Source organism: Trachurus japonicus, chromosome 12 (genome assembly GCF_045865225.1).
Source record: "Trachurus japonicus isolate A0001 chromosome 12, Traja_1.0".
NCBI classification, from domain to species: domain Eukaryota; kingdom Metazoa; phylum Chordata; class Actinopteri; order Carangiformes; family Carangidae; genus Trachurus; species Trachurus japonicus.
In genome coordinates this window covers 18,138,365-18,149,573 of record NC_140918.1, presented here as the reverse complement: position 1 = coordinate 18,149,573, position 11,209 = coordinate 18,138,365, and positions in this window count along the sequence as shown.

Genomic DNA, 11,209 nt, shown 5'->3' with positions numbered 1-11,209 from the left:
AGTGGCAGCTTCGAGTGACAGCACACAGCAGACAGACCACTGAGAGGGACCGAAACTTCTAAAAAAGCTGTCAGGAGGACTGTTTCCTGCAGGAGATGAAAGTCTCTGCAGCTGCCAGAGAGGCTCTATTTACAGCTGCTCTACACGAGCATAAATGGCTGACACAGCGTGAAAACAGAAGCATAGTGGGCTTTTCTTTCTCTACATATCTTCAGTGTCACTGTATACACAGTTACCCTAAAGCGGCTGACACTGCACAAACACAAAGCGCAATCATGAGTGATCCACAGAAGAATCACTGCTGACCTCGACTGACTGAAAAACAAGTCATACGCATCTACTGTTAAGTGACAGTTTGACTTCTTTGATGTATGAGTGAAAAGTCATTCCAGAGATTAAAATAGATTAAACGAAAATGAATTTATTTATGAATTATTAAATTAAACACAATATATATAATCCTATAATCCCCTAGTTTTGATGTACAATTGAAATCACTGGGGATAATACATGAAAAAAAAAGCATGAATAACTCATTTCAAAAGCTTTCCATTCTCTAACTACAGAACTACAATAGATTGTGGACTGTAACTGCTCATTTTCATGATTTATAATTAGTCAGAGGCGGCTCCATTGTGTATTGTCTTTTATTTCAGAGACCCATGGTTGATCAAACTAATCTGACTTGTATTTGCTGTGTAAACTGTGCTAAAAGTGCTCAGTTAGTTTAATTCCCCCAGGCATGTGACAAAACACATGGAAGACATCCTGGTGAACAAGCTCAAAAGAGTCATCCTGTTTCATCACAGCCAAAAACAACAGATAAAAGGGAGAGGAAATTAGGGCGCTCAGTTAGAGATGCACTTCTGTGTTTGAGGAGGGAAAAGTGACAATAGTTACTGATTGCAAATGGGACCTGGCGGATATGCAACACCTGACAGAGGCAGTGGAGGAGGATGGCTGCTTTTATAGCCACTGAGAATGTGGAGAGGAAATGAAAAAAGCCTGAACTACTTGGATCACAAAAGAACAAAGCCAAAGCCTTAAAATTGTAACAACATAAACAAACCTCGCAAGTTACACTGTCCTACTTTAGAAAAGCAAAAACAGTCCCTAGATGAGGCAGAATAAATCTGCTAATCTAGGGCAGAATTACACCACTGCTCTCAAACTCCTTATACTGCACATTTTTATAAGGGTCTGGATCTCATCAGCAACAGCAAACGTACAGGAAGACCAGCTGTTCGACTGAAAAGCAGCTGAACATCTCCAGCTTTATTGTTGGATAGAGGTTATTTTGAGCAGCTATGAGTCTATTTATCAGACCGCCCACTGTGAGAAAAACACAGAGATGTGTGTTCGCTTCCATTTAAAGCTTTCCTGTAAAACAGTGAGTGCAGCTTCAGCCACCTGCCCAACACAACTCTCTCTCTCTCACTCTCTCTGTCTGCTGTGAGGATGCCTCTCTGAGAACTGAAGACCACTGCCTTAAATCTATGTTACTTTGGAAGAAATATCACATCGTTACTCTTCTAATGAAAGGTTGAACTCAGAAACTGTACAACCCCGTTGCTACTACGCCTGAACTTGGTCCAGTATCACCATTAGTAGATGGTAGCTCAGTCACTGAAGAGAGCAGTGTAGCCTTTGATGACAAGCATAGGAGGGAGAAACAGGGTGATTGGAGACCCACAGCAACACATTCAAAAAGTAGGTATGAGTCAGAAATGTAGACAGTCAGTAACAAAAAACTGTGAATAAGCACAAGCTGCAGAAATAAAGTAATTTAAGAAGTATAAGTAGTTGGTTTCACCCAAAGGTGAGGAAAGTGAGTAGGAGGGAATCCAAGAGGGATTCAAAGACAATGTGACAGCCTTTTACACCACAGACAATGTGAGTTGTGAAACAATAGGGAAAGAAACAGAGCGTAATACGAGCTGAAGTCAGGATGCAAAACAGATTCCTTGTGCACACCCGAAAGAACCTGCTCAAGAAATGTGTTGCTGCCAGAGGAATCAAGGAAGTCTGTTTTTCCGTCGTGCAGACAACGGAAAACACTTGGATGCATGACGAGGTCGTACATCCAACACTTTTCTGATAGGGAAACATGCTTGTGTATATTACATGAGAACCTGAGCTATGTGCAGCAGTGTGAACTTTCTCGACACCCTCCTGAATGGAGGAGGGTACGGAGGCTCCAGCCCGGTGAAAAAACACATGCAGTCTGTCACAGAGGACACAATGGACAACAAAGGCTTGACAGTGAAACCCCCTTCAGGAACAGGATGATCTCATTCAGCTCGTAAAATTCAAAGGCTGTGTAACTTACAAGAGCAAAGACACTTTAGCAAACTGAACAGGAAGGTCGCTAAGAATTAATATTATGTCAAACATGTGGGCTTTTCTGTGAATTACATGAGCATCTGATACCTGAGGTAAGGGGGTTGAATTGGAGCAAGCAACACTGCACCCTGCAGCTTTAGGAGCTGGGCCATCCGTGTTTCACCACCACATCACTGTTTGTGAACGGTGAAATTGATATCTGTTTATTGGATGGATTACCACAACATTTGATTCAGACATTAACGTCCCCCTCTATCATAAACGAGTACAGTACTTTATGACCTACTTTATGTTTACTGCTAACTGGCTCATGTGGGCATGCTCATCCTCTACACAAAGTTGGTGAACATAGTAAACATGCTCGATAAATACCAGCATCTTAACATTATTACAATCACTCTGACATTAGCAACTATTTTGCTCAAAGCTCCAAAATAACATAAAAACAACAATAATGTTAATGGTAGTACATTTTACTTATACACTGTTTTTCCAATGATGGAGCGGAGAGCCTGAAGACTGAGCCATGCAGCTTAATGGAAGTGCAACATTAATCAGTGGAGTGTGCCTTTAATGAAGTCAGCCAGCTAAACTGTTTCAAAACTTTCTTCCAAGAGACAGGAAAGACAAATACTAAATGTCACTTAATCATTTTCATGGATGCCATTATTCATTTTTTCCATCACAATTATCACAATGGCATTTATCCAAGTTTTCATAAAGTCTTGACTTATGCACGGTGTCTGGAAACTTTCTATCCACAGCAGACTATATATATATATCCATATTCAACATCGTCTTAGAAATGTGTCAGTCAGGCTGTATTTGATGTTTCAATATTTGGCGAAATGACTTGTTTTGTTGGTTTTGTCTTTCTGTGAAAAGCTTTAGAGTAAAGTATGATGAAGTTTTGCTTAAAACACCCCCCCCCCCCCAAAAAAAAAATATTTTTTTTTGCTGTCACTTTTCTATGCAGCACATTATCAATCAAGCCTGCCAACAACATGATCCCTCTGTCACCGGTGAAATCTGCCATGAGGTGGCAGTAGCACAGCTGGTATTCTCAGCACGTGTGCCTGAAAAACGCTGTATGTACTGTATCTCTCAGCCTGGGCTCGTTGTTTCAGGCCATCAGAGAAACACTTGGCAGCAGAAACAGACACTCAAGGAGTCGTGCCAAACTTGTAAGGTCCTCCCAAGTAGACAGAGAGTCATGGTAACGCTTGATCACGATGAATAATGGATGGCTCACAGGTTCACTTTACAAGGAGCTTTTCAGGTTCAGACACATACTCACTATATTCTCATTATGTGTGGGTGAGCTGCAGTCTGGGCAGCGTGACTTATACCAGCCGATGTTTCCACAACTTCTGACTCTGCTGAATATTTTCAGAAAGTTAATACACTCCGCTCAGACATTTAAATGCAGTTAAACTTCGCAGTGAGAGTTATATACTAAAAAACAGATCTGCTGGAACTAGAGCACCAGAAATTTATGTCCTTAAGGAATACTTAAGTATTTTGGGGAAATTACAGGGTTAGATGCCAGGATCAACATCCCTCTCATGTCTCTAACCTAATCATGAAACTACAGCCAGCAGGATGTTAGCTATGTTTAGTATTAAAACTGGAGGCGAGGGGAAACAGCTAACCTCTTAGTGTTGTGTTATTCAGAGGTGAGAGGAAGACACAAGCCACACACAACAATCCTCACCCTGGAGGGTGATAGTGTTGCAGTCAGTCGTTAACATGAAAAGTGAAAGAAATAGTTGTCTAATGAATGAAAAACGAGACCTTGAGGCCGTGTGCTGCTGTCCAACCGTGCATGGTGTGAAGTCGATATCAGATAGTCACTGAAGCAGTTAGACACAGACCCCCTAAATCTGAAGGTGTAAAGTGAGGAAGCTTCTGATGCTTTTTTTTTTTTACCATCTGTCAAACAATCCTGAAGGAATATAATGGTCATTTAACTCCATACTTGTATTTATCAACTTGAACTGAAAAAGAATCTCATTTCATAGTCAATTAACATTTCAATGATGATTAAGAAACAGTATAGCTGGTCTCTGATAGTATCGTAGTTAATCTAGTCAGTAAAAACAAGCATATTGTTGGGGAAAAAATGAAAGAAATTATTTGCAGAATAGCTTTGGTGTGTGACACTATTCATTGCTGTCGGTGGGACAGTTCGGATCATGACAGTAGCATTCATGCTTCCACCCACGTGGCTTTAGTGTTTATATCCGACCCTCCTTAAACATTAGCGGCATGGCATTAAGGATTGAAAAGTTGATCAGTTACTCAGTCAATCACTTTGATCCAGATAGAAAGCCCTCAACTATCAAGAGGATTGAAATTTAACTTTTCCCCTTTAGGCCTACATCACCATCAGTTTGACATTTGCGTTTTTTTTTAAAGGTGGAATTCTTTTGAACTTTCTTCGAGTTCCACCTTTAGATCATATGACTTTGTCCAGTATGTTGGATTATGACCAACTATTTGCAACTAGGGATGTCACAATTACTTGTTTTCACAATTAACCGTGGTATTAAGAGCCACAATTAATTAATCGTAAAGATTCCTAAGTACCGTCACTTCCAAAAAAAGATTATGTCTGAACCATATCGGCAAATGTGCACCAAAATAAAGGTAAATGCTCAGATACTGGTCCATTTAACTAACGTAACATTGAATTGGTAGGAATTGAAATGTTAACCTGTCATTTGTATTTAAAAAAAAACAAAACAAAACAAAAAACGATTAAAATAAACGTAAACATTTGGTATAGATGACAATTTATTTCAAACACTTCCCCTGGGGGATTAATAATTGGTCATATATTAATAGATACTTGAAATATTTTGTGTAAACAATGAGTAATATAATTATATTTTGATTATATTTGATTTTACACATTCATAGTGTTGTAAAACGAATTAATGCATTATAATCATGATAATCGTAACACCGTGATTATTTCTCTGACAATAATCGTACCAAGAAAATCTATAATCGTGACATCCCTATTTGCAACTATTGCCTCAGCTCTTTGTATTTTTTGTGCTAATTAGCAGATGTTAGCATGCCAACATGCTAAATAAAGACGGTCAAGATGGTCAACAATCTGACGATATTAGCGTTTTTAGCATTGTCTCAGTAGCTATGTTGGCATGGTTACATCACCCTTTGGGCCTCTGTAGAACTATAAACTCTTAACCTTTTTTGTCTCACTGTAAAGCTCTGAACTTTATGTGCTTCTGTACGCGAGAGGCCTGGGAAAGCTTATTTTAACATTATGATTTTTATCTGTCTCTTGACAGATGTTAGAGACATAATCTTCTTACTTCACTAAACTGCATCCAGCTGCAATATGATGTGATAGGCTAATGTGTTACGGAATAAAAAGAGATCCAAGTGGAGGTGAAAGATGCAGCTGGTGTCAGACTTTAGGCTAAACCATCATCATGTAGCTCTGCTCAAAGCATAAAGTCATTATACAGTAGGCTACCTGAGCAATGCTATATTTCAGTACGTATGATTGTAGTCATCTAAAATGTCAAAGTCTCAGGTATTCAAGTAATTCTTTGTGTAGCGCACACGCAAATGTACACACACACAATATTCAAGGATAAAAACATGCGGAGCTTGTCAAAGTTGTCCTCAAAGTGCCAGTCATGAGGGATATGTTTTCTAATCTCCACTGGCAGGAAGCAGAGAGGTAAAGCAGAAGACAAAACAAGTTTAATAAAAGAATTTTGCAAGTATTGATGTTAATAATAATAACGTTCGGAAATGTCAAACATGCTTTTGTGAAGTAACCAGACAATCCTCTTCCAACACCGGTTGGAAAACACACTTCTTACTTTGTGTGTTACATTCATCTTCTGCCAGGCATCTGGCCAGAACACACTTGTGTAGCCTATAAGGTAACACGACAAACAGACCAATTATGTTGTGTGTGTTCCTGCCCGTGCTTGGTGTTAGAAACGACAAATTTGCAAATGAACCAGCGCGGCGGCCGTATATCTCATGGAAATAAACTTGAAACCTGAGAATCAAAATCCCGCATTGTGTATCGTGCCATCATGCCCTTGAGCGTGGCACTTAAACCAGATTGCCAGTAAATCTCCAGCTCAACACAAATGGCTCTTCTGTCAGGTGTGACGCGGCTAAAAGCCCTCTGGATTCAGGTATCAGGGACATTAGAGGAGGAATTGGAGTGAAAACAGGTGCAGAATGCTGCTTGAGGGCAAGTTTCTCACTCAAGTCAGGTATCCACTGTCCATATGACTCACAGCTAAATAAATCATGTTCAATTAATTTCCAGCACAATGGAGACAGGTGACATTGGATTTTTGGTGAAACTTGCAGGGAAGGATGGATCAATTACACCCAGCCTTTAGACGGCGTTTGACAATATTGTGTATTTTCAGTTATCTTCGCAAGTTTACTTTCATCACCTCTGTCTTATTTATGCAGTGGTTTTCTATGTGAAAACCTTTATGGTGTTGCTGTTTTTATTTGCCATTCATTTGTGTTTTTATCACTTGAAAAGCCACAATAAATCCCTTCATGTGTTCATGTTACACACACATTACCATGGCACCAATGATGACGTATGTGTGATTGTGAGTGCAACATAAAAAGAGAGAAAGCTTTTACTTCAAAAAGTTCACCATTCATTTAAGCGTGTGTAGATTGTAGGCTATTTGTTAAAAACACACTTTGTAGGCTATACTTTGATGTGGTAATGTATTTAGGGGTTAAGAGTTTCTTTTACCAGGTATTTTGTCATTTCAAGTCTAAATCTATGTAATAATCGCTTTCTTATTAGAGTTAGGGTTAGTTATGGTTCAAGGTATGATCAAATCATCATTTCTTTCTAAATGAGCTGCACTGAACAAGTATTTGGCTTGTATGAAATGATTCTGTAGGAAGGTGTGAAAGGGAAACCTCCCAGCTTGTAAGAGAAAAGCAGATTTATGAACAGTCTCATTATATCCGGAGGTTATGTCTTCCAGAAAACAAACAATTTGGACCAATTTGCACCGGACTTGGAGAGATGGGGCATTGCCCAAGTAAGAACCCATTAAATTTTGGTGAAGATCCAGGTCATTTACTATGAAATTGAATTTTTTTTTCCCTCTGTACCCTGGTTTATGTTTTTCCACACTGGCCTTGCCGGAGGTTTTTGCTGTCTGAGTGCTGCTCTAGTTTAATGTATAATCACACATTGTTACTAGTGTGCTGGTGTTTTACACTGTGCTCCACAGTGTTTTAACATAGTTGTATAATTAGGAGTGAATGCAGTTGGGCCATGATTAGTCATGTATGTATGATTGGTGATAGGGGCAAAGGGGCAAAGGGGCCAGATTCCCAGAACATGCAAAACATTATGCAACGCCACATGAATCATCAGAATAAACACACCCCCAGCTAACTTACAGGTCGTACCACTAGATACTTCAACAGTATGCACACTTAACTGCTGAACTTCCATATCATTAATCTCATGTTGCTCAAACATACAGTTTAAATAGTCTTGGTGTTCATTTAAGGGTCTATTGATTGCCTGGCAGCTGTACAGAATATGCACTCATTTCAAAAGGAGTAGAACAAACTTTTAAGAGGATGATTTACCTGCTGCTTTGGACAATTGTCAAAGAAGCAGTGAAAAAATATTGATCTCAATAGACAAGTGCATATAGTACAAACTGCTGAAGTATTATGGATAAGATGATGGATAAACCCTTCATTTGCAATCATTCGCAGTCTTGCAGCCACCTAGCACCATTTATGGCCTTGAACTCATTCATTGCTTTGATCTTCTCATCCACAGTCTCAACTGTGCTGTCAGAGTCATCGGAGGCCTTGAAGTTATTAAAAAGAAGCACTGGTGCTCAAGCAAAATGAAACCTCTGCCCATAACCTAACAATACCATAACAAAACCAATTTCTCACCTCCCACCATGGGAATTCAGAGGCAATCAGTGGTCTTCAAATGACTTCAACTTTTTTCTAATAATGTACAAGAATTTGTCACGGAGGCATTGGTGCAAAGATATAGATAACTTTCAACGCTACAATACATGAGGAGCAGGTGCAAGACTGTCTGAATATACGTAATTAATGTTTCTGAGGGACAAAATGAGTCCAGGAGGTTAGATGAGTCAATGAGACATGAAACACCTCCAAGTTTTTACAACTTATCCTCAAGTATCCCAACCAAGTCTTTCTTGGTACTTTTTGTAGAGACTCCCAGTAAGACGCCACAACGAGAACCTATCAAAGTCAGGAATGTTCTCGTTGTTCATAAATGGACTGGTACTTTCACCCAAAGAAAACTGGGAAGCGAAGCAGCTGCTAAGCCCTTAAGTGGATGTTTCTTCAACCTAAGCAGGCTACCCACTTACTTACACTACAACTTTCCTTACTCCGTGTTTTTCTACCTGCTTGTCAGTATGATCAAAACACAGTCCAGTAGGTAAACACATGGCATTGCAGGGAAAAGTGGTGCTGACTCTGTAATTGTGTGAGGCAACATAATGTTTCCTTTTCAAGGTATATAAGAGGAGAACGGAGAGAGCTGCACGCTCGCACTCAGAAGCAAACTTTTATTCATGAACTGAGAAAAATCTGCTCAACCATAGCAATTTAGGACCAGAACAGGCTGCTCCAATCCAACTATATCCAATGCAACTACAGCATTCAATGGGAATCAGTGAAAATCTAACAAAGTAAATAGAGTTACTGCATTTTACTCCTCTGCCACTCAGACTAGTCTCAGGTTGCATCCTTGTTTACCCAGAATAATATAAAATATTAACTGTAAGAATCATTTTCTTTTCAAAAGTTATAGCTAAAAACATGTTTTATGAGGTCACTGTTGTAACCTTTGACCTTTGACAACCAAAATCTAATCCAGTTTATCCTCAAATCCAAATGACAGTTGTGACCTATTTGAAGAAATTCCCTCTTGGCATTACTGATGCGGCATCACGAGAACAGGAGTGCTGTGTGGACCGACGCACTGAAAACATAAGAGGCCTCTGCTCTTAACTGCCCCTGGTGCAGATGGAGAAAATGGATCAATAAATGTAAATGTATTTGTTTAAATGTTTGCCTGTTTTATGAGACAAACATTACTATTAATATTTGTCTGGTAGGAATATCTAAGAGTCTCAGTGATCCTCATTCATTTTCTGTACATTTCCACATTCATATTTAAATCATCCATGTAGGGACTGAGTTCATTATCAAAATCTTGATTGGGAATTGATTATTGAATTCTCCAGACTTATTATGAGTGTAGATGTAAATCCATGCTCCCTAGGTTTTATCTGCTGTTGATTTTTTATATGATATCGTACTGCCAATTCCTTGTCCCATTAGCTGATGTATGGATGTTGGAGGCCACCCCTGGACGATGAATAACCCCCATCATGTTTGCCTTCTGTGAACCAGCAGCACAGCACAATAGATGTTTTTCTTCTCTTTCAAAAAGGACTGGATGGCCAGTCTCCAAAATCATTTCCACCACTAGGGGGTGCACTAACCAGCTCCACAATAACATGGACTATAAATGAATAATATGTGACAAATATAAACGCACTTTTTATAATTATCATGACATGATCATACATCTTCAGCTGAAAGAAATGTATGACCACTGTGGCACTGAGGCTCATCACAGACCTTCTGGTTCAGATTCTCATTCTTACAGTAATGTCTAAAGTTCTGCTTTTTAACATACTTTAAAAAGAAAAAGAAAACTTCTCCTGTACTATATGTAGCCTATATCATATATTATATCTTCAGTGTCCTCTATTGTTTTTCTGTGAAAATAAAGTCTTACCATCAAGATGACTTATGGGGAATTTGACATTGAGATGTCATTTTTAAATGCTTATGAGATGTAGCAGTAATACCAGCTCCTCCAAAGATTTAGACATTTAATAAATATGAAATGTGGTTATAATGTATGAATAATGGAGTAATATACACAGAAGCACAATTCTGAGATGAGCTCAGCAGAATATCTGGTATTTTGTGATGAAGTTTTGCAGTACAGTATGTCGATACTGGATTCCCTCGGTAAGTGGGTTATGATGTGTTTGAAAGTCGACTTTGGGTGGACCACGAAGATACCCGGGAAAATATCTACATGATTGAGACGTATGCTACGAGGTAATACCGTCTGGAGTGATCACCATTCAGTTTATATGAATAGCTGCTCTCCAGCGGAATCCTATCTCCTCTGACTGCGTCTCACACAGAGCGACGACACGGCTCAAACGTTAACCGGATTGGAAGATTGCGGTGTGTCCATCCTGTGAGGGATATGTGTGTTGAATTTATAAACCCTGCGTTCATTCACTAAGACTGCACACACACGCACACGCAGACACACACACACGCACACACACATTGAAAAAGGAGAAGCTTCCGCCTGGAGGAGGTGGGAGGTGTCAGGTGGTACGTGTGTTCAGCCAATCAGGAGTAAGTGCGCATTGCGATCCTGTGCAGAAGGATTGTTTTATTAAAGGGTTGGTAGTGATCAATGGGCGAGTGGAGCTGTCCGCGGTGCTGAAAGTTACTTCATGATGGACTGCCCTTCAGCACCACGGACAGCACCGCCGTCACCGCTCCTATTCACAAACAATACATACGAGCCTATATGCGTCAGATAATACTATACTGACACATTTCAAACTTTATTACACTTGTTTAGTTAATCAGGGATAATATTCAGATAGAGATGTAAGAGAGGGAACTTTACGACTCCGATGCAGATGTGGCAATGAAAGGGAGCATTGTGAAGAAGCTGCGTGCAGCTCTGACTAAAACCCCCACTACTAATACAAAA